At 35.3% G+C, this 25,542-nt stretch overlaps 1 protein-coding gene and 1 long non-coding RNA gene across 2 annotated transcripts in view; one reads left to right on the top strand and one right to left on the bottom strand.

The window, feature by feature from the left end:
* The window catches only part of LOC106669197 (probable G-protein coupled receptor CG31760), a 437,919-nt gene that overhangs the window by 322,518 nt on the left and 89,859 nt on the right, over window positions 1-25,542 (top strand). The window lies entirely within an intron of this gene.
* LOC112126726 lies at window positions 251-902 on the bottom strand. Its single transcript, XR_002910175.1, has 3 exons — window positions 728-902; window positions 573-670; window positions 251-427 (listed from the first exon to the last, which is right to left on the bottom strand). It is a non-coding gene; the product is annotated as an uncharacterized LOC112126726 (long non-coding RNA).

Here is a 25,542-nt window from a genome sequence, read left to right as displayed (position 1 = left end):
TGAGAAGTTAATAAGATTATTTATAAGTTTATACATTTCAAATAAAAAAGTCAAATAAAATGTATTAAGGTTTTTAATTTTATTATTTCTTTTATTACTACTGTAGAGAAAGAAAAAAAACTTGGTGTCGGAATAAAGGTTTGGTAACAAATCATTTTTCATTATTTACTATAGTACAATATCAAAACTTACTAAGTAAAAGATTATCCTTCACATTTAAAAAAATATCAAATCTATTTACATAACCCAACCAAAATAAAATAAATTCAAATAACTAAAATAAACAAGTTTAATCTTCAAATAATCTTCGAATCCATGCTACGAAGTTAGGACATAAACATTTTTCTTCCGCACATTTCGATTTATTTAATTTTGGCTTTATAAGACGGTTGATAGCCTCAGCCTTGTTTTTCCTTTTTTTTAATTTCTGAAAAAAATAACATGTTTGATTATTTACATTATTATCGTAATAACATTATTGTAAAATAACAGACTTTCACTACGCTTTTCTTAATGCTATTTTTAGAGTTTGTTTTTCTTTAAATCACCATATCCTTTCCATATTGTTTTACCTTTTCTTTTTCCTTTATTGCGTTTTATTATCTGTTTATTTCTTTGGTTCGTTTCCTTTTAATTTTTCTTCAGCCAAATTGATAGTTTCTTCGAAATTCTAAAAATATTTTAATCATTACTGTAGAAATCGGTAATAAACTACTCTAAGATATACACTATCGTCCAAGAATTGCTTTGAATTTGACGAAAAACTCGTTTATAATGCGTTCCTAAAAATAAAACGCAGTCGTTGTGACTTTGATCCGTTCATACGTGTTGAAGGCTCTAGGGAGTCTAGGGGATTAGGGGACGAAAACATCGCCGCACTTCTAGTTACAGATAAATCTTCCTTTTTTTCTCCCCCTCCCTTTTTTTAATTAATTTAATTTTTCTTTCTGTCTCTACAGTACTGAATTATATTTTAATTTTATTTGAATTAAGACCACTTCTAGCCATCTAGGCTTTTCCTAGTTATGTCTACAGAGAGAATATACACCTTTACTAATCTCTAAGTTCAATAACACAATGAAACCCACAACGCAACGCCGCAAATAATAACAACCGTAGCCGTTTTAAAAATACTCCAAAGTACTGATGGGACAACGAACGTCAGCTAGCGAACCGCAAAAAGCAGAATTCCAAAAATACAAGAAAAATCGCAACCAGAGCAATGACACGCTGTAGGAATCTTTTGAAGAACAAGAAAAGGAACGATGGCAACAATTTTGCCACCCGTTAAACAGAGAAACTAATATAAGCTGGCCTTTAGGCTTTTATTTTAATAAAACAACTTGAAGGGGTAAATCTTTTAAAGGCACGCATTGACCCGGACTGTATGAGCGAATTATTGGAAAACCTTGCTCCACCTACAGCTCCCGAGGAAGTTAAAACCGAGGACATCGAAGTAGCGATACCTTTTGAGATGTCGGAACTATTAAGCGCGACTCCCTTAGGAACCAATACATTCCCCGGCCAAACAAATTTTCCTTGAGGTATTAAACGCAGTGTGGATAAAAGGAACGATTATGTGGTCATTCCATTCAGGGATAGGCTCACCCCTTTTTTTCTTTTATGTGGAAAGCCACATGGCAATCCATCATCCTATCGCTCAATAGCTCTTTCTTCCTATATCTTAAACACATTCGAAAGAATGACCGAGGTTAGACTGGATTGGTTCGTAGAAAAATATAACATCATCCCGGAATTCCAGCATGGGTTCAAGAAGAAGCACAACACGTACGATAAAATAACTTTTGTGGGAGATTTCATTGCAAATTTCAATGAAAAGAAAGTATCCTTACCTTTAGTTTTTGATATCTAAAACAAATACAATAACGTAAATGCTAATCCTGAAACGAAATATGTTACATGTAAAGATACCTGGAATCTTTATTAAAACGTGTTGTGTTTAGTAACCGTTAATCAATGATTATTTGGAGATCGCGAGATGCGGTCTGGTGTGACATAAGTTTAGAAAAACATTTTCTTTATCGTGCCAACGTTTCGATCCTTATTGAGATCATCTTCAGGGCCTGGGATTTATAAACGTGTTTAAATATACGAATGAATTTACAATTTAAATATACGTAACATAAAAAAATGAATTTATACAATGATAGTAAGTTTCAACTCAATCAAAGTATTTGTACTCACTCAAAGTGTTTGTTTTCTGCGAAATTGTGCCATTCTTGTGTGTCGTGTTGAGAGTCACAGTGAGATATTGATGTTTTATGTTTATATAAATTTGATTTTGAAGGAGTGGGGAAGGAAGACGGGATAGAATGACATTTTTATATGAAGGGTCGGCTTCTTTGAGGTGAAAGGAGCCGACAATGGGAAAAACTGGGTAATGGTTCGGCCAGATTATCCTTTTAGGATTATATAGACGGAGTTAATTGGGCAAAGGAAAGACAAATTGTTGAATAATTAGACTATGTAGAAATGTTTGATGTGTGTAATGTTAATTGTTTTATATTTTGTATTATATGTTTTGTATGATATATATATGTTACTCATACTGAATTTGATTAATGATATTAGCGTAGCTGCGACTGAGTTTACATGTGTATGATCTGTAATTGATGCTGTGTTTATCTATGTGATGTAAACCATTTCTAAAAAGTTACGTTTATGTTTATTTTGTTCTTTGTGTAATATTTTTGGCTTGTCGAAGTCGAAATTGTGTTGGTGTTCAAAATGGTGAGTAGCCAGTGCTGTAGGATTTTGTTTGGGCTTTTTGCAATCATAGATACGTTGTACTACACTCTTATCCTGATATTGGGTGTAATTGCGATGTAAGTTGCTGGACAATTTAAACAATTGATTTTTTAGATTACGTCAGATTTATTTGTTATTGGTGTGGGACCTTTAATTTTGGAAAAAAGTGTGTGAATTGTTTTGTAGTTTTTGAAGGCTAATTTAAAGTTATCGGAAGGGAGAAATGTGTTTAATTTATGTGATAGGCCGTGAATGAATGGCATGGAAATGTATGTTGGCTTGTCTGTATTTGATATATTTGATGTAGTATTATTAGTAATAGTGAATGGTGTTGTAGTTGTTGATTATTCTGTTGATTATGCGTTTAGGGTAGGTGATTGTTATATAGGATATGCTTATATATTTTTATGTACTTGTGGTGAAAAGATTCATGGCTCAGGGTGATAATTCTGTGAAGTAGCCCTTTGGTCGTGTTTATTATTGTAAGAAGAGGATGGTGTGATGTAAAGTTGAGGTAGAGATCTGGGTTTTTGGTTTTTGAGTGCCATCTGGTTGTTTTATTACGAGTGTACCTAAAAGTGGTATTGTTTTGTTCTTTTCGATTTCATATGTAAATTGTAGGCACAACAGCATTTCTCCTTCGTACTAGTTTAGTTTGCGGGTTAAATGCATTATATGTGAATATTTAATTTCATATCAATAACTAACTGAAAATATCAGTGTATAATAATTTAAAAAACAGTACTGATTGATACATTTGCAAAAAAAATGTAATTGATTTATATTAAAAAGACTACAAACTGTTACAAAAGGAAAGACTTATGCCAACTTGAACAAAAGGGAAAAAGCCCAGAGCCGGCACAATTAGAAGGTTGTGAGTCGAATGGAATAAAAAGGAAAAGGGCTTTGGGCAGCAGACAAGATAATTCCTTTACTGTAGTTACTCTTTTCGCGGAAAAATGAATTCCTACTTCGTTTTGAGTTTGATTAACAGTATCAGATTTTTGTCGGATTGAAAGTTTTTTTTTTTTTTTTTTTTCATTTAAGTACAACGTTGAATATGGCTTTCTTCCGAGTTTAGCATTCTCAGGGTGAAACTTTGCCTTTCAGTCAGTTTTTCTTTCTGTATTTTTCTGACTCGATATCTTTACTCAATTATTAATTCGTAGTTATTACGTTTTTATGTATTCACATAATTATTTTATTCAAAAAGCCTCGCAATGGCGTTTAACGCGATCAGACGTGTTTTGTTTCCCTCTACAAAAGTTTCTTTTTCGATGATTTATTCTACGAAAATTGACCTGAAATTTCGTCAATGGGTACAGCACAGTGCCAATAGTGTGGTGTGGAGATAGTGCGTAAAAATTGTGGTGTTACTAACAAAAAAAACAACAGTTTAAATATTAAAACTAGCGAAAAGAAATCGGAAATTGAACCGGAAGTAGGCCAGTTATACCTCTTAATGATTGTGCTGTCAGGAGAAAAAGCTGGGGAAACGCTTATTATTAGAAATGTGTGGTGATTAGTGACCGTTAATCAATGATTATTAGAACACACCGTTGTCGTAATTAACTCTGTCAAACCGAAAATAGCTATGGCGCTGTATATTGCCCGCCATAGCTTAATCAAGTGTTCAGACTGCTCGACACCTAGGCGAAAGGTTCATTGTAGGGGGAGATTTCGTTGCTAAACATGTCGATTGGGAATCCGGACTAACACCAATGGTCGCCACCTAAGGAAAGTTACGCAAGAGTGCATCTATCAATCTACAGGGAAACCAAGTTACTGCCCAACAGACTGCATCAAAATAACTGATTTTTAGATTAGACTGTTTTTATTGCCAAAAAAGTTCCTTCTACCTTCATTAACATGACAGAAATCGTTGCTATAAATTCTGATCACTCAGCAGTTTTACTGACTGATGCTAATTGAAATGATAATAAAAAACAATGCAAGCCAACACGAGTTAATTTACCTACAGACAGGAGTATTTCTGCCTTAGAAGTGGATGCACAAATTGTCCTTAATGTTCCTCTAAAGACGGCAGTACAATTAGATCAAGAAGCAGAGAAGTTCACTTCAATCATTCAGACTAAAGCATGGTGTAATACTAGAAAGACTATGCATAAAACAATAGGCTTCAACTACCCCAAGGAAATTAAAGAAATGGTAAATCAGAAAAGAAACGGTAGCTGAAGATGACAACAATTGAGAGACCCTGCAGACAAAAACATTCTCAACAATTTGGCCCAAAAACTTAAACGAAAGTTTAAAAAAACAAAATGACGAAATAAGAAATTATCTAGAAGATCTAATACCAGGCGAAGCCACTTACTACTCGCTATGGAAGGCAATAAAAAATAATTAAAAGACTAATCGCCCAAATTCCTCCATTAAAACAAGAGGATGGTACATGGGCGGGAGACAAGAGATAAATAGACAAATTGTTTCCCGGTCACCTTGCTGGAATTTTCAAACTAAACGAAAACATCAATGGCAGCTTACTTGAAGTAACAATCACTCCACAAGAAGAAGATATAAATCTAGTTACACATAAAGAAATAGCACAAGAAATTAAAAATTTACCTGCTAAAAAGACACAAGGATATGACCTTATCACTGGAGAAACACTAAAACTTGCCAGAAAAGTGGATAGTTAAACTAACATACCTATTTAATGATACGTTCAGATTGAAATATGTTCCCAGCATCTGGAAATTCGCGGAAGTCAGTATGATAAAAACTGGAAAACCGGCGAACGAGGTCAACCCATATCGCTACTACCGATAGTGTCTAACCTTTTCGAAAAGTTATTATTAAAAAGAATAAAACCCATTGCCGAAAAAAAGAAAATCACCCCCGACCGACAATTTACATTCCGAACAACACATTCAACAATGGGCCAAATTCACCGAGTAACGGACGTAATAGAAAAATCTATTGAAGAAAAACAAATTTGTTCTGCTGTCTACCATGATGTCCCACAAGCTTTTGACAAGTTCTGACATGAAGGATGTTTTAAATTGCACTAAACTAAAAACTGGAAAATATTGAAAAATTAATTCCAAAAACTATGGCGAAGTTTTTTGAGAATATAAGGCGGCTCACTGATAAATTTAGTCGTTTCCTATAATTTTGTTCTTGCCTGTCTCGCTATTTTCACATTAACAGACAAAAATAATGAGGATGCAAATGTTCGGAAGCGATGATGCTACAGGTGCTTACAGGCTCAATAGGAATGCTTAAAATACATGTTTTGACAATTAAATTTTGCTAACAAAATTCACTCATTTATACGCCAAATTCACTCTTCAGCAAATCAAATACACCCTTTTGAAAATTAAATTCGCCAAATCGCCAATCGAATTCACTTTTTTGCAAATTACATTCACTCTTGTACTCAATCAAGTTCACCCATTTGCAAATTGAATTCATAATTTACGAAATCAAATTCACCTTTTTCACTACTAATTCTCTCTTTTGCCAACTAAAATCATTTTTTGGCAAATTATATTCACTCTTTCACGAGTAAAATTTGCCCTTTTGAAAATTAAGCTCGCTAATTTCAAAATCAAACACTCTGATTTCCAAATTAAATTCATTCTTTCTTAAATACAATTCTTCGTTTTGCAAAACAAATTAATTCTTTTCGTAATCATATTCATCCTTTTACAAAACAAAATCACTCTTTGGCTTATTAAAATCACCCTTGCAAATGAAATTCCCTCTTTCAGAATGGTGGTTTTGTCGGAATGCGTTGCACGATAGGATCGTGTGTGAACGGAATTTCCAGGAACAATTGAGTCGCTCGGAGCGGAAAGTTGAAAGGCGAATCAGGGCACAACTACATACGAAGAGATACCCAATCACGAAAATAAATATAAGACAAAGGAATTCCGCATAAAAGACATTAATTTCTTTTCTAGTAGGTACTCTAGACTTTATTCTTCTATTTTCATTTATATTGCACTAGTATAAAGTCAATCGGGTAATTAAATATTTTTTGATGTGATGATAACTCGACGAGTCTATTCTTTCAACTTTCACTTACGATTTCAGATTTATTACATATTAAATTACTGCTTGTAGATTGGTTGCAATGGTAAAAATATATTATTATCCTCTTATATTAACCCAATATCACACACAAACGTTGATAGCGAAATCTGACGAACCCGACAAATCTTTGAATTAACTAGTTGTGTTATGTAGCTCGGCTCGTTGTTTGAACACAAAATTTCCCGTTTATATTTTGTCCCGCAAGGGAGCTTTCTTGGTCCCTTTCTGTATACCATGTACAGGGTGGGCCAAACGAAACGAAAGATATTTTGAGGAATTATAGGAAATTTCATGCTGAACAAAACGTTCCTATTAACATAGGCCCTCAAATGAAGCCTTATATTAAAAAAACGCAAACACCTCTAAAACCCCTGTTGTTTTATAGATTTTTTCAAGAATTACCTCTAAATGGCTCCATGTTTCAAAATACGTCTCAAAATCTCGAAAAAAACAACAACATTCAAGCATTAAATTTTGAGTAGAATGAGACCAACCGCACGTTTTATGTTAATCCGTTGCCGAGATATGATTTTTTGATATAATACAAAAAAAACATCACTTTTTTTAACGTTTTTCAGTGTTAACACTTCAAAATAAACGTTCTAGGAAATTAAATTTTACTAAAATGAGACTATGCCACCTCATTTTTTGGGCAATTTTCAACGTTTTGACTAAGTTAGTCAATCAGACAGATGGGTAGTATGAATGTTGATCCTATTTGTTAATATTGTTTGAAGTTTATACAATACGTGAATGTATTTATTAGCGTAAATTATGGGAGGCCATCGAGTTTTCGAAAGCCTTGCACTTAGAGCCTTTGTACGAAAGATAATTGACCTCTTTACGGAAAACGGCGTAACGTATATGAGAGTCACTTTTCGCCAGTTTAAAAGTGAAACCAAAATTCTTTATTTCCTTTAAATTTTTGAAATGAACAGGTTGTGGTTCGAATCTTGTAGACAATTTCATCCTGGTTGAAGGAAATTAATTCATGCGTTCTTCTAGAACTGTGGGCAAAATGGTTCTTCTAAACTTAACATCTCTGAAGAAAAAGGAAATGACCAACTTCCTGCCAACACTTCTTGTAGCTTATTTTCACCGCTCTCTTCGTCAGTTCAAAATCCTCTTAAAAATTATTAAGCCGCGTGCTGCAAAAATTATTTTAACGAGGACTCTTCTAAAAACAATTTAACTTTATTTTTAATTTGTTACAAAATGATGGGGTTTAAATCAAAAATTAAAAATCACTTGTTTGTAAATCTTCGTAAAACGTGTTTTTTTTTTTTTTTTTTTTTAGAGCCTTTTGCATTTGAATAGCATATTTTTTAAATTATGGTTCTCTGTTATTTTTTTATTAAATACGCACATTTTCTTGTATGTAATCACACTTTAAGAGAACATTTTTAAGTTAGGGAAATCACGCTTTCTGAATTGATACCTTTTTTATTGAACGATCAATTTGCAAAGTTGCTTGGATTAGTTCCTCCAGGCAATCGTGAAATGATCGTTCGGTACTAATTTATGCCAGCCGGGTCCATAATTAGGGATTCATGGTTCCACGTTTATACGTTTGCTCACAATCAATACATAGGGAGCAACTCTGTCATATCGCACTTTTGCGTTATAACCTTCTTCGCGGCATTCGCGAAAAACTGCACTCACATCCGTTGGCAGTTTTTGTTGAATTTCCTTAAGAAGGAGCGACTAAAGCGGTATTTGTAGGATGGTGGTAGAGATCAGAAGAGCGGGAAGGAGTGTGGCGAGTGTGTTTAGAAGACCTACATGTTAGCAGATTATAAGCATAGGAACGGGAATGAGAAGAAATTGCTTCATAGTGGAAAGAGCCAAAATAGTTTAGCGTAGGATTAGAGGGGTTCAGCCATTTCAAACCTCGATACATACTAGACACATGAGATCTCTAAAATCTAAATATGAACTGAAGAGTTTGCATGACGGAATCGGTGGAGGAAAAGGAGCGGGGGAGATTTGGAAAATATGGGGTTACCAGGATGGGGTTGATCCCTAGGTTTTTGAAGTCAAAAGGAAATCGTTTGGTTTTAAATGGAATGCCGAGAAATAAGGAGTAAGGGTTGGAGAAAGTAGATCCAAATAGTACAATGTTGAGACATTGATAATGAGAGAATCCGCTTTAAACGACCAAGGAGCTGATGGCATTAATTCCTTTTGGATTCGTGTAATAGAGATTTGAAGGTCAGAAGGTTAAAAGGAGTGATATATTGGGAAGACATCCGCATATTAACGACACGAAACGGCGATAGATTAATTCTCATATTCCTTATTACCTACCTTTGCTCCTCAGGCTATTAAACATTGACTTTTTGATTGATTAAACTATTTTTTGTCCCATCGTTCTTCCTCGTTGATATTGATTTTATACTGGGTTTTTAAGTGGTATATTATTGATATCTCACTCTGGGGCTGCCAACCCCATTCCCCGTCAAAATACAGGCACGAGTAAGAAAGAAAGGAATAATAAAAATAATAACCCCCCATCTCAGATGGGGCCCCTGTACCGCGGGTCAGGGGAAATGCCGCCGGACTATCGTCGTATACGTGCGAATACTGTGACAGGTCGTTTACGACCGCCACTGGTCTGGGCGTCCACAAGAAGAGATCTCACCCGGTTGAGAATAACACAGAAGGGGCTGCCCAGCTGACCAAAGCACGATGGACGGATGAAGAGATTAACATCCTGGCGAAAGAAGTATTAAAAGCCTAGGGAGAGGGCGTACGCAAGATGAATATGAGGCTACTACCCCTTGTCCCGGGTAGCACCCTGGAAGCAGTTAAAGGCTTAAGAAATAAGAACACCAAGAACAAAGAGACACTGGAGACTTAGAAAAGCTCCACCAGAGCAGGCACCCCGGGACCCCGGACCGAATGTCGGACCGAATCGTCCAAGGGTAAACAGAACAGCTATTGAGGATGCACTGGAAGGAGTCATAGCAATAAATAGCCACCATGCCCACAAATTAAGGGTGGTCTCAGCCGAGTTTTGTCTGGACGAGTCACCGAAGGTAGAAGACCTAGGTGCCTGAAATTTTTTATACACAAGAGCAGTTGACTAATAGCAAAAACGAAGGTAAAAAAAAATATTTAAAATAAGAAATACATCGATTTATGGGCTGAGAAGGCTGGGTCAAGAAAGGAAAAGGTCATACTTACCAGACTGCGGATAAGTCACACTAGGAATACAAAATGGCACCTTCTAATAAGGGTGGGACCATGTTAACCGTTTGTAAGGAAATGGTCTGTGTAGACAGACATAACGAATTGTAGAGGATTGTATTTATAAAGGAAGAACTTCGTCATTCCGCATGACCTATGCGCAGCCTTGGGGCAAAGCCGCGTGCACCGTTGATCCAATACCTCCATCTAATACTGCATGTAACTTTGTGTTTATGTTTGGCTATTTGTTATTTGTTTTATTTTGTGGAGCTAATGTATTTATTTGAGAGAATGGAGGGTCTTGTTCCCTAATTACTCCGACCAATATCGAGTATTCTGGGGCAGTACGAAGGTAATTTATTAGTTTCATTTAATTATTGTTTTTGTGTAAGGTTTTGGTTAAGATGAAAAAGTTAGTGTGACGAGCGGGATTCGAACCCACGAACTTCGGCTCAATACGCCTCTGCTCTAACCACTTGAGCTATCGTGACTTCGATCCACTCGGGCACCAACTCCGCATCTCAACCTATAACCTTTCGAATATTCCCTGTTTTTGCCATTTTTGAGAAATACTCCGAGAAATTTCGAATAGTCTGAGTTGGTGTGAATGTAACTTTTTAGGTTGAATGGACTGGCTTCTACCCCAGGCAACCAGAGGAATTTCGAGCACTTTCAGGCAGTGTGTATGAAGTCTAGTGTGTGGGAATCGAATTTATTAGCGCCAAAGAAGGGACTTACATCCCAATTCCCCGAGGAACCTCGAGAACTCTCGGGCAGTGTGCATGAATTATGTGAGAATATGATTTACTTAGGTGAAAGGAGGACCTTTTTCCTGAATCATCCTGAGGTATATCAAGTATTCTAAAGTAAGTTCTAAGTAGGATGAATGCTAACCTAAATAACTTGTTGTTGATTGTATTTTTTATTGTGTATGTAAAGTGGGTGCAATTTCTATATGTATATTTTTATCCTTTTCTGACGATATCCTCATCAGAAGTCTTTGCGTGTCTTGAAAAAAAAAAAAAAAAAAAAAAACCGAACAGAAAAGGCCGCAATGCAGTTATGGAGAATACATTATATAACAATAAAATAGAAGAAATGATATTTTGCAGAACCTGGTTGCTATTTTTGAATTAAAATAAATTTAATCATGTCATGAAACCGGATTGAAAATAATTCATTAATAATTCCTATAGTTCAGATTCTAGAATCTGAATAGTAAGATTTTTCGAAATCGCTGACAACCACAAATTATCAAGTCTGAGTACTCTTGTATATTGATTGATGACAAGACAATGCATAATTTTGTAAGAGCACTTACTTCGTGATCAATATCCTCCTCAACACCATCACGTTTATTTCAATAACTTCATTCGAGTGGTCGATTAACGTCTAAGTACGGGTGATACCTATGTACATATTTTAACCCTTTTAATAAGTTATTGAGTAATAATCAGTTGACTTAAAATATAAAATAAAAAGCCTCAGCGAGATTGTTCTTCGAAATAATATAAATAAATTGTTGTTTAATAATAAAAGTAAATCTTCCTTTTTTATGTTCGTAGGATTGGGTTAAATTGATGTAAAATCGTAAGTAGTTTATATTATTTTCAAATCTACCACAAATATTAGAAATAATTTGATAATAACTACTGCATAAATTAACACAATTTAGATCATTTCAAACCAACGGTTTCTTAAAATTTAATTAAAATCTTAAAAATAAACATATTACAACATTTCGTTGCTGTAATTTTTATCCAGAAAATTGTTTTGGTTTGTATAACCACCCGACATATTTCCATTTTCATAATCTAGCAGTAAATTGGGTTTGTTAATTAATTATTTAATTAATCATCGCATAATTAATCAATCTAACAGTCTCCCTTATAAAGCCGTCTTTCCCAGGTGGAGTTACCCGAGCTACCCTTTTTCGGATTTAGGGTTTAAATAACACGAAAAACACATACTTCCGACTTAATTTTTATCAGAATGTAATATATATTTCCTACTTCATACGTTGCAAAAGTTATTGAATAATTGGATATTTTTTAAATAAAACTACATCCAAATCAAAGCTCGTGCTAATCACAATAATTACACACTATGACTATTATGGCATACCTGTAGTCATTTATACCTATAGTCTATTGATTAGAAAAAATATCAATATGAACATTATAAGAAACTATATCACATATCTTAAAATTATTATGTATTTATTGACTGAATTTCGCAAAATGGTAGATGATAAACAAAAACTAAGAAAGAAACAGTAATGTGCAGCCAATCATCTTTTATACTGTGGGCTGGGAATACGGCATTGATGGAAAGAAAATTATTTCCCCCTTTAAGCTCTTTGTATGCAAATTGAAAAAAGAAAAAATTCAATTTACCACGTTCCTTATACAAAGAGTATGGACTATCTTTCAACAAAAAAGTGTATAAAATTACACACAAACTAACCCACCAATCATAATGGCAAAAAGTTGAAACGATTCTGACAGACTAAAACATCGTGGGTAGGCAGACCAAATGATGGAAAACGCCGCGCAGGCATTAAGAGAAAATGTCACAAATCTAATATTAATTCCTTTAAAAATTTACAAATAAGTACGCTGACGTTATTCAGAGAATGGATGTTGAAAGAAATTATTTACATTTACAGCAGGACGCTAATTTCCAACTTCCATTTAGCCGTCAACATTTTTCCTCGTAAATCAATGTGAATTGAATACAATTGACTGTCCAATCGTCATTAGGAATGATTCATCCCTTTTTAGCCCTGGCATTTCAGCGACCAGTAAAAATCACTCATTTTATAATTTCATTGACAAAAAATTGCACATAATTGCACTTCTATTCCGGTTAATTTAATGCCAAAGTACGAGATTAAAAGTCTTTTTATGAAAGTGTTAAATTTCAGCATACTGATAAAAGAAAAATGTCAGTACAGCAAGGCCAAGATAACAAACAAAATCGACAATCACACTGTCAGATTGCCGTGGGATCAAAAGAACAAGCGACAATGGTTTCAGAAAGACCATTCACTTTCTATTCAGTTTATTTTCTTCAATATTTTTTCTCAAGTTATCTTAATAATTTTCGATGTTTACATTACTATGTAGCATTTCTTGATGTGGCCCAACCCTACGTCAGTACCATCAGTTACCCAAAAACACAATTCTTTCTATATATTTCTCACACACTGATTTTTTCGTGTTAGCAATGGGACTGCTCGCAAGGTTGCCTTCTATTTATCCTTTTTGAAAACACTTCTTTTGAAGCAATGGCCACATCACTAAGGCAGGGAGAAACTGATGAAACCTGCTGTATATGGATAAGATCAATTCCTAAAAGCAGAAAAATACATGCTTCCATTTTCCACGAATACGTCAAATCAGTAGTGGTGAGAGATAGTCCACAGGAAGGAGGAGTACAATCGTTTCTGCTATGAAATAAAGTTGTTTGTGGCCTTATGTGCACAATAAAAGAAAGAGGTTGATATATGATTAGATGTATGGGGTATTGGCAACACACGGCCAATTACACAAGGTGGTCTGGGGCTGCCAACCCCATTCCCCGTCATAATACAGGCACGAAAAACAAGAAAGAAAACGAAAGAAATAAATCCTCATCCACCTGTACCATGCACCAGTGGAAGTGCCGCTGGACCGTCCTCGTTTGTGTGTGGGACCTGCTCTACGAGCCTCACCATGGCGACGGGCCTCGGCGTACACCGGAGGAGAGCCTACCCAGTGGAGGCGAATGCGACAGTGTCAGCGAGGCCAACCTAAATGCAAACTCCTCATTCTGGGCAAACGTACCAACTTGACGAAAACATGGGTGTCAGGGCCAAACGAAATTCTGAGTAACAGATGACAAACTAGCCGGGGGAGGATCAGCAAGGAACTATATATGGCAAAAACTTACACTTATAAGATTAAACAAAAACAATAAAATTTTATTATCAATAATATTCATTCAAAACAATGTGACATTTAACAACATTTTGTGCACAAAATGACGAATAAAAACCTAATAATGAGACATTTTCCGACATTTATTTTAATAATTTAATTTTTAAAAAAATAACTTCAATAGAATTTCGTACTTTGGTGTGGTTCTACTATGTTAGACAAGACAGATTATGCTGATTGTTTTAAAAGACACATATACTAATCAAAGGGAGGACCATTCGAAACGTAATGAGAGGGCTTGTCCGTTTTATTTTGAATTTCGACAGCTTATTGCTCCCCAATGAAAGTCTTAATGAACCTGGTACATTTATCTTCCCTACGGACGGCAGACAAAGTACACATAAATACCGGGAGGGACAAATTTCCCTTCAAATAAGTCCAGTTTGCCTGATTTTACCAATAAACAATATTTTAAAAAAATTTATTGATTGGGTATACCTATAGCTTCATTCAATAGATTTGATAATAACTGATAAAAAGAAAAGTGAACGGTGAAAATAAAATTCCCACTTGTTTTCTCCCTTTCAATACCGAGGGAAGCATAAAATTATGCCACCACATGGGGCTAAGCATAGCGAAGACGTCTTAAGGGTTACAACATATGTTTTGGTAAGTGCGTTGGAGTATTATCGCAAAGTTAAAGGGGTAAAATTGCTGTGTTGGAACTAAGTGGACGAGGTGAATGTCGAAGACGTGGTACGATACCAGGCAGTTGGGCTTAAAGCCAAACCCTTACCACCCTATGTTGTTTTAGCTTTTATCTTCACTGCTATTGAAATAAAAGACCACAAGTTTTTATATGGATAATTTTTTACATTTTCTCATTTTTTCTAAACTAATAAAAGAATTTAATTGTGATAAATATGCCATTTGTGATTAAATTAAATAGGATTTAGTTGTGATTGTTAGGGATTAGGTGAAGCTAATAATTCCTGCATAGTTAAATGTGAATTTCAAAAATGCACTCGATGTATTAAAGAATTTGTGGTAGAAACGTTTTTGGCGTCTGCTAATTAGTCATAGCCAGTTTTAATAATTTTAAAATGTAATAATTAATGCTAATGTACTACCCTAAACAGACCGTCGAAGGGCACCTTATTTTGGAGTTGCTGTTAGGGCACATTGTTCTTTAAAATAATAGCTTCACCTGCTTTACCATCCCCTAAAAACATTAAATCCTTTAAATCCATAGAATTTGCATGGCTTGAACCAAGGCTCTGAGATGGCAGCGATAGCAATATTTTTTTTTCCCATAAAAACATCAATTATGGTTTCATCCAGTATTCCATTGAATTACATTCATTGATTCCATATTTGTAATTATTTTATTCACTACGCTTTTATACACGAAATCATACACCCATCTTTATTTATGTGTACATGAATGTCCGTATTCTGAATCTGTACTTTAAATTGTTAATCCTGTTACGGATTAATTCCTTCAACGCAATATCATGGATTGTTCCTTTTTTACTTTTATTTTTACTTTTGTAGCTTTTTAAATANTATAATAATAATTTATATAATATAAGCACAAATAATAGCACAAGGTATACCAATGTTCAAAGAGATTAATATCCAATGATCTAATGATCCCTGTACATAAGTGCATGACTAAAACCATGGAAGGAATATTTCATTTCTCATTAAGGCGAAGAATGAAGAGATGATGTACAAAAACAAGCCACTAATCTTGGAATCTATCACTTATGGAAAACCTACCTAGATGGAAAACATCACCCTATTAATTTCACCGAAGCAATCTTCAGGGATTACCATAAAACTACGGAACTTCAACCTAAAGAACATTTCGCCGAATACCTTTAAATAAATAAATATCCCCACCAATATGTTAACCTATCCTACCATATGGACATGTATACCGCATTTTATATTCATTGTAATCGTCATATGTTGTATAATTAGCTATAAGAAATTAGAAAGATATGTACTCTCAAATTTTATGAAAAATAATGTTGATAAAGAAAATGAAGCAAATTTAGAGCTCCAGGCTTCATCTATGAGGGGAGGAGTTATATGAAATCATCTGTTTACAAGACTTAGATGCAGGTGTCATTCATTCCTAGTATTGTAGCCAGAACCTTCTCCCTCCCCAAGAGACCTACTTATTTAATTCTGCATTTTAATTACGATTCCATTCCTTGCCTAGAGCTTGACGAGAGTAGATCGTGAAATTAGGTCTAAGTTATTCTTGTAACTTCAAATAAAGTTTTTTAAAAAAGGAATCCGCAGTTGAAGTTATTTAACTTACACACACACATACATATATAAGTTATATACGAGTATAAATATTTTGTTAAATAAATAATGTAATGACATGCTGGGATGCAGGTGTTGCTCCTAGAATTGTCATCAGCACTCTCTCCCACTCTAGAAATTTTATAAGGATATTCATTTTAACAAACGTTAGTCTTAAGTTAGATTTCCCGAAAGCATATCGACGAGATTTGATTTAGATTCGTAAATTAAAAGTTCTGAATGTATATCAGTACTTACAATATTTGTAATTTCTGGAATAAAAGTTTTTTAAAACTCATTCGACCAAAGAAATTATTTAACTGGCGCAGTCGGATTGAACATTGTTGATTGTCCGACTGCCGATTAACCGTTGAAACGGAAAGTTACTCGATAATAACTTTCGACAATGTCCAGTCCGAATGCGCCAGTTAAATAATTTCTTTGGTCGAATGAGTTTTTAAAAAGTAGCGAGCTATTCAGTTATAGGGGAGGGTACTCTGGGTCATTTGTACTCTGAGACCTGCCAAGTATAGGTTAAATTAAAATCGTATCGTGGATCTAGGAATATTGAATGTAGAAGAAAGGTTAATAAACATAATTATAATAAAACACTAATAAACATGGATCGTCTACCAACCAAAAGTATATGACAGATAAGTGATGAAAAACATCAGAAACCACCCTTAAATTTTAATGTATTTAGGTTTATTCATTTTGGCGTACCAACAATAGGTTGGTTGTTAAAATAAGACATTTACAAATAAAAATATTAATTTATAGTTTATTACCTAAATCTACAATAAACAATTGTTGAGTAAAGAACAAAAAAAAATTAAAAACAAATGAAAAAAAACTTTTTGGTTCTCTTTAATACCGAATATTTCCTTCTCTGGCATGAACACGTCCGTTAAACGCAAATATTTCTAATAAAATCTGAGGAATTCTTTCCCATTCACGAAGAACAGTCGTTTCCAACACTTCTAGGTTGTTAGCACCTGGGTTTCCACCTCGTTCTGTCGCTCAATTTGGTCCCAAATGTGTTCGATTGGGTTCAAATCTGGAAGTCGACCTGGCCCTATCAAGCGCTTAGTTCCAGCCTCATTCCGATAGTTATCCACAAAACATGCATTTTGAAGGAGAGGACATTGCTAAATCACTCCCCCAAACAGGTCCAAGAGGTTTATGCAGGACACGTGAACCGACTAAGTCCCGGACCTTTTAGAGATGGGGTACGAATCTACCCAGGCATTTAACCCCTCGGGTCTTGGTAATATATACATGCTACGGGAACTAGCATTATCCTGTGTTAGCAAGAATCTCTCAACAATGTGGTTGGGCACTAAAGTTCGTCAATTATGTGTTGTAATACTTGTGTGAAGTTAGAGATCTTCCTCATAAAACAACCAATTCGGTGCTGCGACCAAGAAGTGCCACCCCAGAAAATAAATTACCTACCCCATGTGCGTGTATATGAAATTAAGCCCATCTGAAGATTTGAAGCCAACTCTCATCTTATTTGTAAACACAACTCGCCAACAATCCAACCATGTTCATTTCACATGTTCCTTTCACATGTTCCTGTGTGAATTGAAGCCTGGCCAGTATCGGAACTGTTGTAAGAAGAGGACCACGAGCCGTTTTCCGGTCCCTGAGGTTTCATGGAGCCTACTTCTTACAGCCGTGGAGGAAATGGAAACATTTCGGGCTTACAATATTAGATTTCTTATCTCATTTTCCGAAATGCTGCGGTTTCGTAGAGCCTGATGACGGAGGAATCTATCGTCTTTCTGGTCTACAGTCTACAGTTTCTGGGGGCGTCGGTGGCCGCAACAGTTTCGGCGTTGACACGGCGCTCATCACTGTAAGGTAAAGGTCCCGGGTTCGAATCCAGCGGCCCTGCATTCGAATACATACTTACAAATAGGCTTTTTTTCATACATTTTCAAAAACACCGGCACCCTGAGGGTTTATTTGACCTCTGCTGTTGCGAAACCTCGTAAAAAAAGACCTAGTTCGACCCTGTTATGGTTTTCTAGTGTGAAGCCCTGTTTTTCGCCGAACAACCTTCGTTTCTATTGTAGAGTGATTTACAGAGTCGCATGGCGACTTCGCGCAGGCTGTATTCTTTCTACAATAATGTAATGGCCCTGACACTGGCATACTCATTCAAATGCCTGACTGGAGCCATTAAGAAGGATTAAGAATTAGAATAAAAAGAAAATAAATTAACGAAGGAAAAATATTAACTGAAAGCGGTTTTAGGCGTAGCAGAATGGAAGGGCATAATGATACTTTTTTGTGGAAACGGGATTAATCAGGACGAAAGTAAATAAAGGAAGAATGCAAATCATTGTTTACTGTTTATTTTGATTATGTTAGGTCGTAATTACCTGTAATTGAAAAATAATTGATTTAATTTTAAAATAAGTAAATTGAGTGGTGAGTTAAATTTGTCCATCGTTGTAAAAAACCTAATTAGATCCCAAGGGTTGAATAGAAATTTATAAATAGTAAATAAATTGTGGACAAAATATTTGAAAAAAAGAATTTGTAAAAACTTTACGTCAGATAGATACAATACAGTACCTTCTTAGAGTGATTCCCAGTTTATAACTCGTTACAAAAAATAACATAGGAACGGTAAAAACTACGTAAATACAAATCTAGAACAATTATGAACATTCCTGACGTCTTAAACCAGATTTAGATTAAAAAATTATATAAATAAATATATTAGATAAATAAATTGCATAAATGAATTAAATAAACTATTGTATATAAATAAAATTGTTTCAGTTGATATCATTGATACATGCTTAATCCTCCTATGTTTCCATAATGTATTCATAGGGTAAATTCCAATTTTCCGAGATGTAAGATTACTGTTGTTCATCAGTTTATTCAAGAACTTTCGAGAATTAAAGCGATTCGCTTAACTTCATCTTTCATATAGCACAATCCCGTGCTATGACGGTGGAGGCTGTTACCTTTGCGGCGGAGCGAAGAGGTAGTTAGCCTCAAAAACCTTATTTTGCGTATATTATCATCTCATTCATTCGCATCTTCTCCCAATTTGACTGAACACCCAAGCAGGGCTAGCATACAAAAGGACCTGCTTTGTAGAGAAAGAGTATATTATTAACGTTCTGTCCTAAGGGGAGAGACTAAAGCGGGAAGAGGATCTTGGTAGCCACCTTTCCAATAATCTCATTTACGTGAGGGGAAAAGTTAAGATTCCTGTCCACAATTTCTCGTAAGTATGTAATTTTTTCATCCAAAGCCATCGGAAAACTGTTAATTGACACTTTCACCTTAAAGATTGAGCTTCGTGTAATTGAAAAACATGGCCTCAGTATGGGCATTTATTTCTTGAACTTTCATCGATTATAGAGACTGTACACCCTATATGGAGCCTTGGTTAGGAGCACTGTTTTAGGTCTTCAAGCAGAATTGTACATCGCTATATATAATTTTTAGCTTCTGTATCATTTTTGAATGGATAGGACTTTCAAAATATGTCAAAAAAATTGTTCTCCCAAATTCATCGATTCGCCCTCGTGATATTTTCTTAACTCGATAATAGCAGTATATTGTGTAATTGTCTGTTTTTGTTTAAAGTTAGGTTTAAAAAAATCAAAGCAAATTAAATTTTTCAATTTTCTCTTTTTTTAACCAGTTACCCGATAAATACAAACTATCGAGTTCTGAAACTTCTGAGTTCAAAACCATCAAGTTGAAAATTGAAAATTTAATTGAATGAAATGCATACCATTAAATGACACCAATCAGTTAAATTGCTTGTTGTTAAACGTCAAATTACAATTATTTAGTTCTGAAAGAACACTTCTGTATATCCAAAACATATCGATGAATTTATTAACTAAAAAAATCATAGTAAAAAATTGTCTTGAATAGAAAAATTCTAATTTAATAAATTTTTGTGGATGAGTTTTTTTCATACTATTTTTAAGGGTTTTCTGTTATAATGGAATAGTTATCGAAGTTTCTGGTATAATTTTTTAACACTTAAAACTTCTGTGAAAAAAATTCGTCCACAAAAATTTATTAAATTAGAATCTTATTCAAGACAATTTTTTACTATGAAATTTTTCTCACATTCGAATATCCTTTCCATAAATTTCATTTATTTTTTTTTAATAATAAAGACATACAACCACGATGGGTCAAAACTGCCTTGATGATGAATTAATCAATGAGAGAAGAAAACAGAAAGCGATAAGCCAGGTGGGGCAGGGACGTCAAGAGCGGGCTCGCCCCTACAGCGAACCAGACACCCAGAACAGCTCCTCTCCACAAAAGACCTTAGTTGTTAAGACAGTGGCAGACTTCTCAGATGGCTGTGCCAGCATCCGTAGCCCTCCCAAGTTCCGGGGGTCAAACTCAACGTGTTAGTGCCCCACCCACCCCCTGGCACTGGCCGCCTACTCATTGTTTGTCACAATTTATCGGTCAACCCAGTTTCAGTTAGGAACTCAAAAGCTTTATAATATTAGCTGGGGAATCTTTCAAAATTTCGGTCACATTGTTTACAAGCTTATGTTTGACCCGAAGGTCTTCGTAGTTTCTGCATGTTGACAGAATATGCTTGATGGTGATTATTTCACCACAAGTTGTGCATCTTGGGGGAGGTTCTCTGGCCATTAGGTGACCATGTGTTGGTCTTGTGTGACCTATCCTGAGCCTGGCCAGCACGGTTTCTTCTTTTCGAGATTTTTGCATTGCCGTGTCCCACTGTCTAACACTTTCCTTAATTTCACTGAGTTCGTTATCCTCGATATTTCGCCATTCCGATTGCCAGAGTTTCCAAATTTTTTCTCTAAGAAAAACTGCAGTCTTCACATAGCACTTCCGGTAAATATCATTCGATGCAGCACATTTCGCCGCTCGGTCACCCTCCTCGTTGCCTTTTATACCACAGTGACCTGGGACCCACAAAAACCTAACTGCTGTAGTCGTACTATTTTTTATAGCAAGTAAAATCTCTTGGATTCTTGGATTTGTGGAGAATTTATTTTTGATGGTTAATAGAGCAGAAAGGGAATCTGTGCAGACAACTAGGGCAGTGTGGTTCGAGTATAGGATGTTAATGCATTTATTGACCGCAATTATTTCGGCAGTGTAGTTGCTACATATCTGAGAAAAAGAGGACATCATTTTTCTAGCCTGATAAACAAATGCCGCTCCGACACTACTTGGGTTACGGGAACCGTCCGTAAATGCGAAAGTTGAGTTTAGGATTGCACTTTTTATTCTTAAAAATTCTTTTTTATAAATGTATGAGGGAATATTTTCTTTAGGAAATCTTGTTAGACTAAAATTTATATTTGGGGAGATATGTTTCTTTCGTATTTTGGGTATTGATAAGTCTGTGGTGTTTAGGAACTCAAAGACTCGAAAGGCAAAGTGACATCTATATGAGTTATTTGTATTCATGGTTTCTGAGGGAATGAGTCGTTGCGGAGGGAAAAGCTCCCGTAGTGGATGAAAAGGTGTAGATAATATTGTTGCAATGTATTTTAGTTCGAGTAATTTTCTTCTATAGTGCAGAGGGAGTTCACCTGCTTCTACATAAAGGCTATTGACGGGACTAGAGCGAAAAGCTCCAGTGGCATGGCGTAGCCCTGCATTATGAATGGTGTCGCTAATTTTAAGGGTTTTAAGGGGCTGATGCATACGCTTGGCAACCATAGTCATCCTTTGAGCGTACAAGGCTCCTGTACTTAATAAGATGATAAGGTTAGCACCCCAAGAGAACGATCCTACCATTTTGATGAGGTTTAGTGACAGATTACATTTCATTTTTAAGGCATTTAAATGTGCTAACCAGTTCAGTGTTCTATCAAGTGTCAGACCGAGATATTTTGTTGCATCCTGATAGATAATAGGGATTCCATTTATTAGGTAGTATCGTAGGCTTTCTTTTAGCAAAAAAGACAGCCACTGTTTATGCGGGGAGACCTTGAAGCCATTCAAGTTAAGCCAGTTACCAATTTTATGTAAGTGAGTCTTGAAGTGTTTCTTGAAGACTCACTACATGTTTTCCTGTACAAAAAAGTGCTAAATCATCTGCATATAACATAGCCTGTACTGGCCATTCAATCTGTTTTAAGACCTCATTCAATCCTATACAGAATAGAGTTGCGCTAAGCACACAACCTTGAGGGACACCATTCTCTTGTGTGAATGGCATTGATAGTGTATTGCCACATATTACTTTGAATCTTCTGTGTTCCAAAAAGTTAAAGAGGAACTTGAGTATGTGGCCATCAATTCCGAATTGTTTTAAGGAATCAAGAATTTGTCTTCTCCAGATTCTATCAAAAAGATTTTCAATGTCTAAAAAGCCCGCAAGTAGCGTTACTTTATAGTTGAATGCTTTACCGATGGCTGTTTCTAGTAGAACCAGTTTATCTCGTGTACCTCTACCCTTTATAAGCCCACTCTCTTCTGGAGGGAGGAAATTGTTGAACTCTTGGTGGCAGTGGAGTCGGTTGGTGATCATTTTTTCCATGAGTTTACATAGCGAACAGGTTAGAGAAATCAGCCTGTAACTACTTATTTTGTGTGGGGGTTTACCGTTTTTAAGAATTGAAGAATTGGAATGGCTGTGGCTCTGGTCCAGATATTGGAGAAAATAACTTTGTTGAAGATTTTGTTTAGTGTTTTTAGTACAATCGTTTTATTTGGATTTTAGGTTTTTATACATGCTGATGAATATATTGTCGGGTCCTGGTGTGGAATCTCTACGAGAGTGAATTCAGTTTCAGAAAATGGCAAGTTTAGTGGGTTATTGTTACCATATTTCACTAGAATAGGGACCGATTCTCTTTGGGCTTTGATTGCTAAAAAGCTACTAGAGTAGTTACTGGAAGCCGAAACTTTGTAATAGGGATGGTTAGTGCAACGATAGTGTTGTCCCAGGGTGTCTGCAAGGTCTTTCGGTGCAGTTATTTGTTGGTTGCGGATAATTTCTAGACACTTAACTGGAGGAGAGTTGCCGTGTCCAATTATTCTTCTTACTGTTTCCCAGTAAGCCTTGGAAGGTGTTTTCGAGTTTGTCTTTTTTACGAAATTAAGCCAAGAGTCTTTTTGCTTTGCTTGACGACGTATCTGGCATTTTTCCTTGCAGATACATAGGCGTTTACGTTTTCTGATGTAGGGCGAGGAACGAATTTTCGTAAGGATTTTTTCCTTTCTCGGATCGCATTTTTGCACGCAATGGTCCACCACGGTACTTGATGGAAACGCGATTTGAGTTTAGTTCGGGGGATTGAGAGCTGGGCTCCCTCAAGAATTTTGTTGTTCATGTTTTCCAACAGAATATCGATATTGTCTTCATCTAGGTTTAGATCATCCAGCGATACATTTTGTTTAAAACTATCCCAGTCAGCTTTTGATATCTGCCATGAGGCATCATTGAATGATTTCTTAAATTCATTTTCACTGCACGACATTTTAACATGTCTTTTACACCACTTTCCAGTGGGTTTTAATAAAAGATTATTTTCATCAGAGGTTTTAGAAGCTGGAGGAGTATCAGTATGTAGTAGAACAGATAAATAAAGTATACAAATAAGAAGTAGATGGAAAGAAAGTAACTGAAAAGTTTGAAAGTAAATTAATTTTTTAAAAGAAGAGTAGAATAATTCCGAATGGGTACTCCCTATATACTGAAGGTAGATTATTGTTGAGATAACAGACAGCAACACGATGTTATCGGGGCTCAAGGTGTACACAACGACAGAATTTAATATATTACGATACTCGATAATGTCAATTTTTCGGTTAACTGTTTGTTTTTGTTTAAAGTTAGGCTTTAAAAATAAAAAAATAGAATTGTGACGATTTATTCAATTAAAAAGTATTTTTTAACCACTTCCACGATCAATTGAAATTACCAAGTTTTGGACTTTCCGAGTTCGGAAACGTTAGTATAGCCAGAACAAATCGATGCATTTTTGTGTTTCTGGTATCATTTTTTCGAAGGGAAGTACTTTTAAAATATTTGAAAAGATAGGGTATTATATTTGAAAAACGTTGATAACCAGATCGACTTAACGTAATAAAATTTTAATAGCACCATGAAATGCTACGAGAAAAATTTCATTTTGAAACCTTACTTCATTTTACAATAATAACGTTTTTTAACGCAATAAGTGTTAATTCCAATATAGTAACAGTTTTCAAATATTTAATCATTTTTAAACGTAGTATGTATATCACTATGCAATAAATAATTTAACATTAAAGTGTAATAAATAACATATCAATTCTATAATTAATTCAAGCAAAATATCAATGGGCTCAGATAAAGACAAATCAATCAAGAAAATTTTTTGAAATAGCCCGTTTTTTCCACACGAACCCCCACGTGGATCGGCTCGCAACCCAATAATTTTAAAGGAAAATTTAAACTGAGTAAACTAGGTACTACAATCTCAGCGACTAAAGAGTTTTCGCTAACGTCTTGAGCATTCTGGGGGGACATACTTAGGCGTGAAGTTCGAGCAGCAAGAAAAGTTCAAGCGTTTGGTATCCACGTTGTAATTTTGATGAAGTATTTGACTGTATTAAGCCAGACTTTCTTCGTAATGGTTTTAATATTTCACTTCAGTACTAAAATTTTAGAGGTTTGTGAACACCTCACGTCTTTCAAGGAAGTAAGTAACTCAAAAGCCAGCTTCTTTCTTTTAGAAATAGGCAATACAAAGTGTCTGGGTGGTGAGGACTGACTATTAAAGTGTTAGTAGAATAGAAGTGAGCTCTTGCTAAATTACAGGAATCCCATGAAATAAACCAGTAATCCTTTTCAGGGGTCTTGAGTGGGTAGAACTAAGGAAACGACCTAAGCGTTCTTACATTGATTGGATGGCGAATAATTATTACAAGTTGCTTTAACAGCTTCTCAGAAGTTTCGTTTATTCCAAAATAATTCCAAGGAAATCGCGCATTTCTCCATATCCAGTCTTCATACTGGAAGCTGTAATTAATAATCTTACCTGGCGTATTGTGCGTTATAAACCTCGCATATTAAACACACAATGTGTTCAAAATTTTAAAAATGAGGAAAAGTTTCTTGGTTCGCTCACTGGAAATATTTGTTTGAAAAGTACAACTTGCCCTTCCTCGTATCCTTAGACAACCTCTGTGACTGGCATAATCATTTTTCTATTCTTATTAATCAACTTAATAAACAACATCACGAAGAATGCCGGTCACGTGTCCAAGCATCTACGCATCTCACACTTTACAAGGAGGTACAAAT

Source organism: Cimex lectularius, unplaced genomic scaffold (assembly GCF_000648675.2).
Source record: "Cimex lectularius strain Harlan isolate CLEC.00 unplaced genomic scaffold, Clec_2.1 scaffold28, whole genome shotgun sequence".
Lineage (NCBI taxonomy): Eukaryota > Metazoa > Arthropoda > Insecta > Hemiptera > Cimicidae > Cimex > Cimex lectularius.
This window is presented reverse-complemented; position numbering and strand designations above follow the sequence as displayed.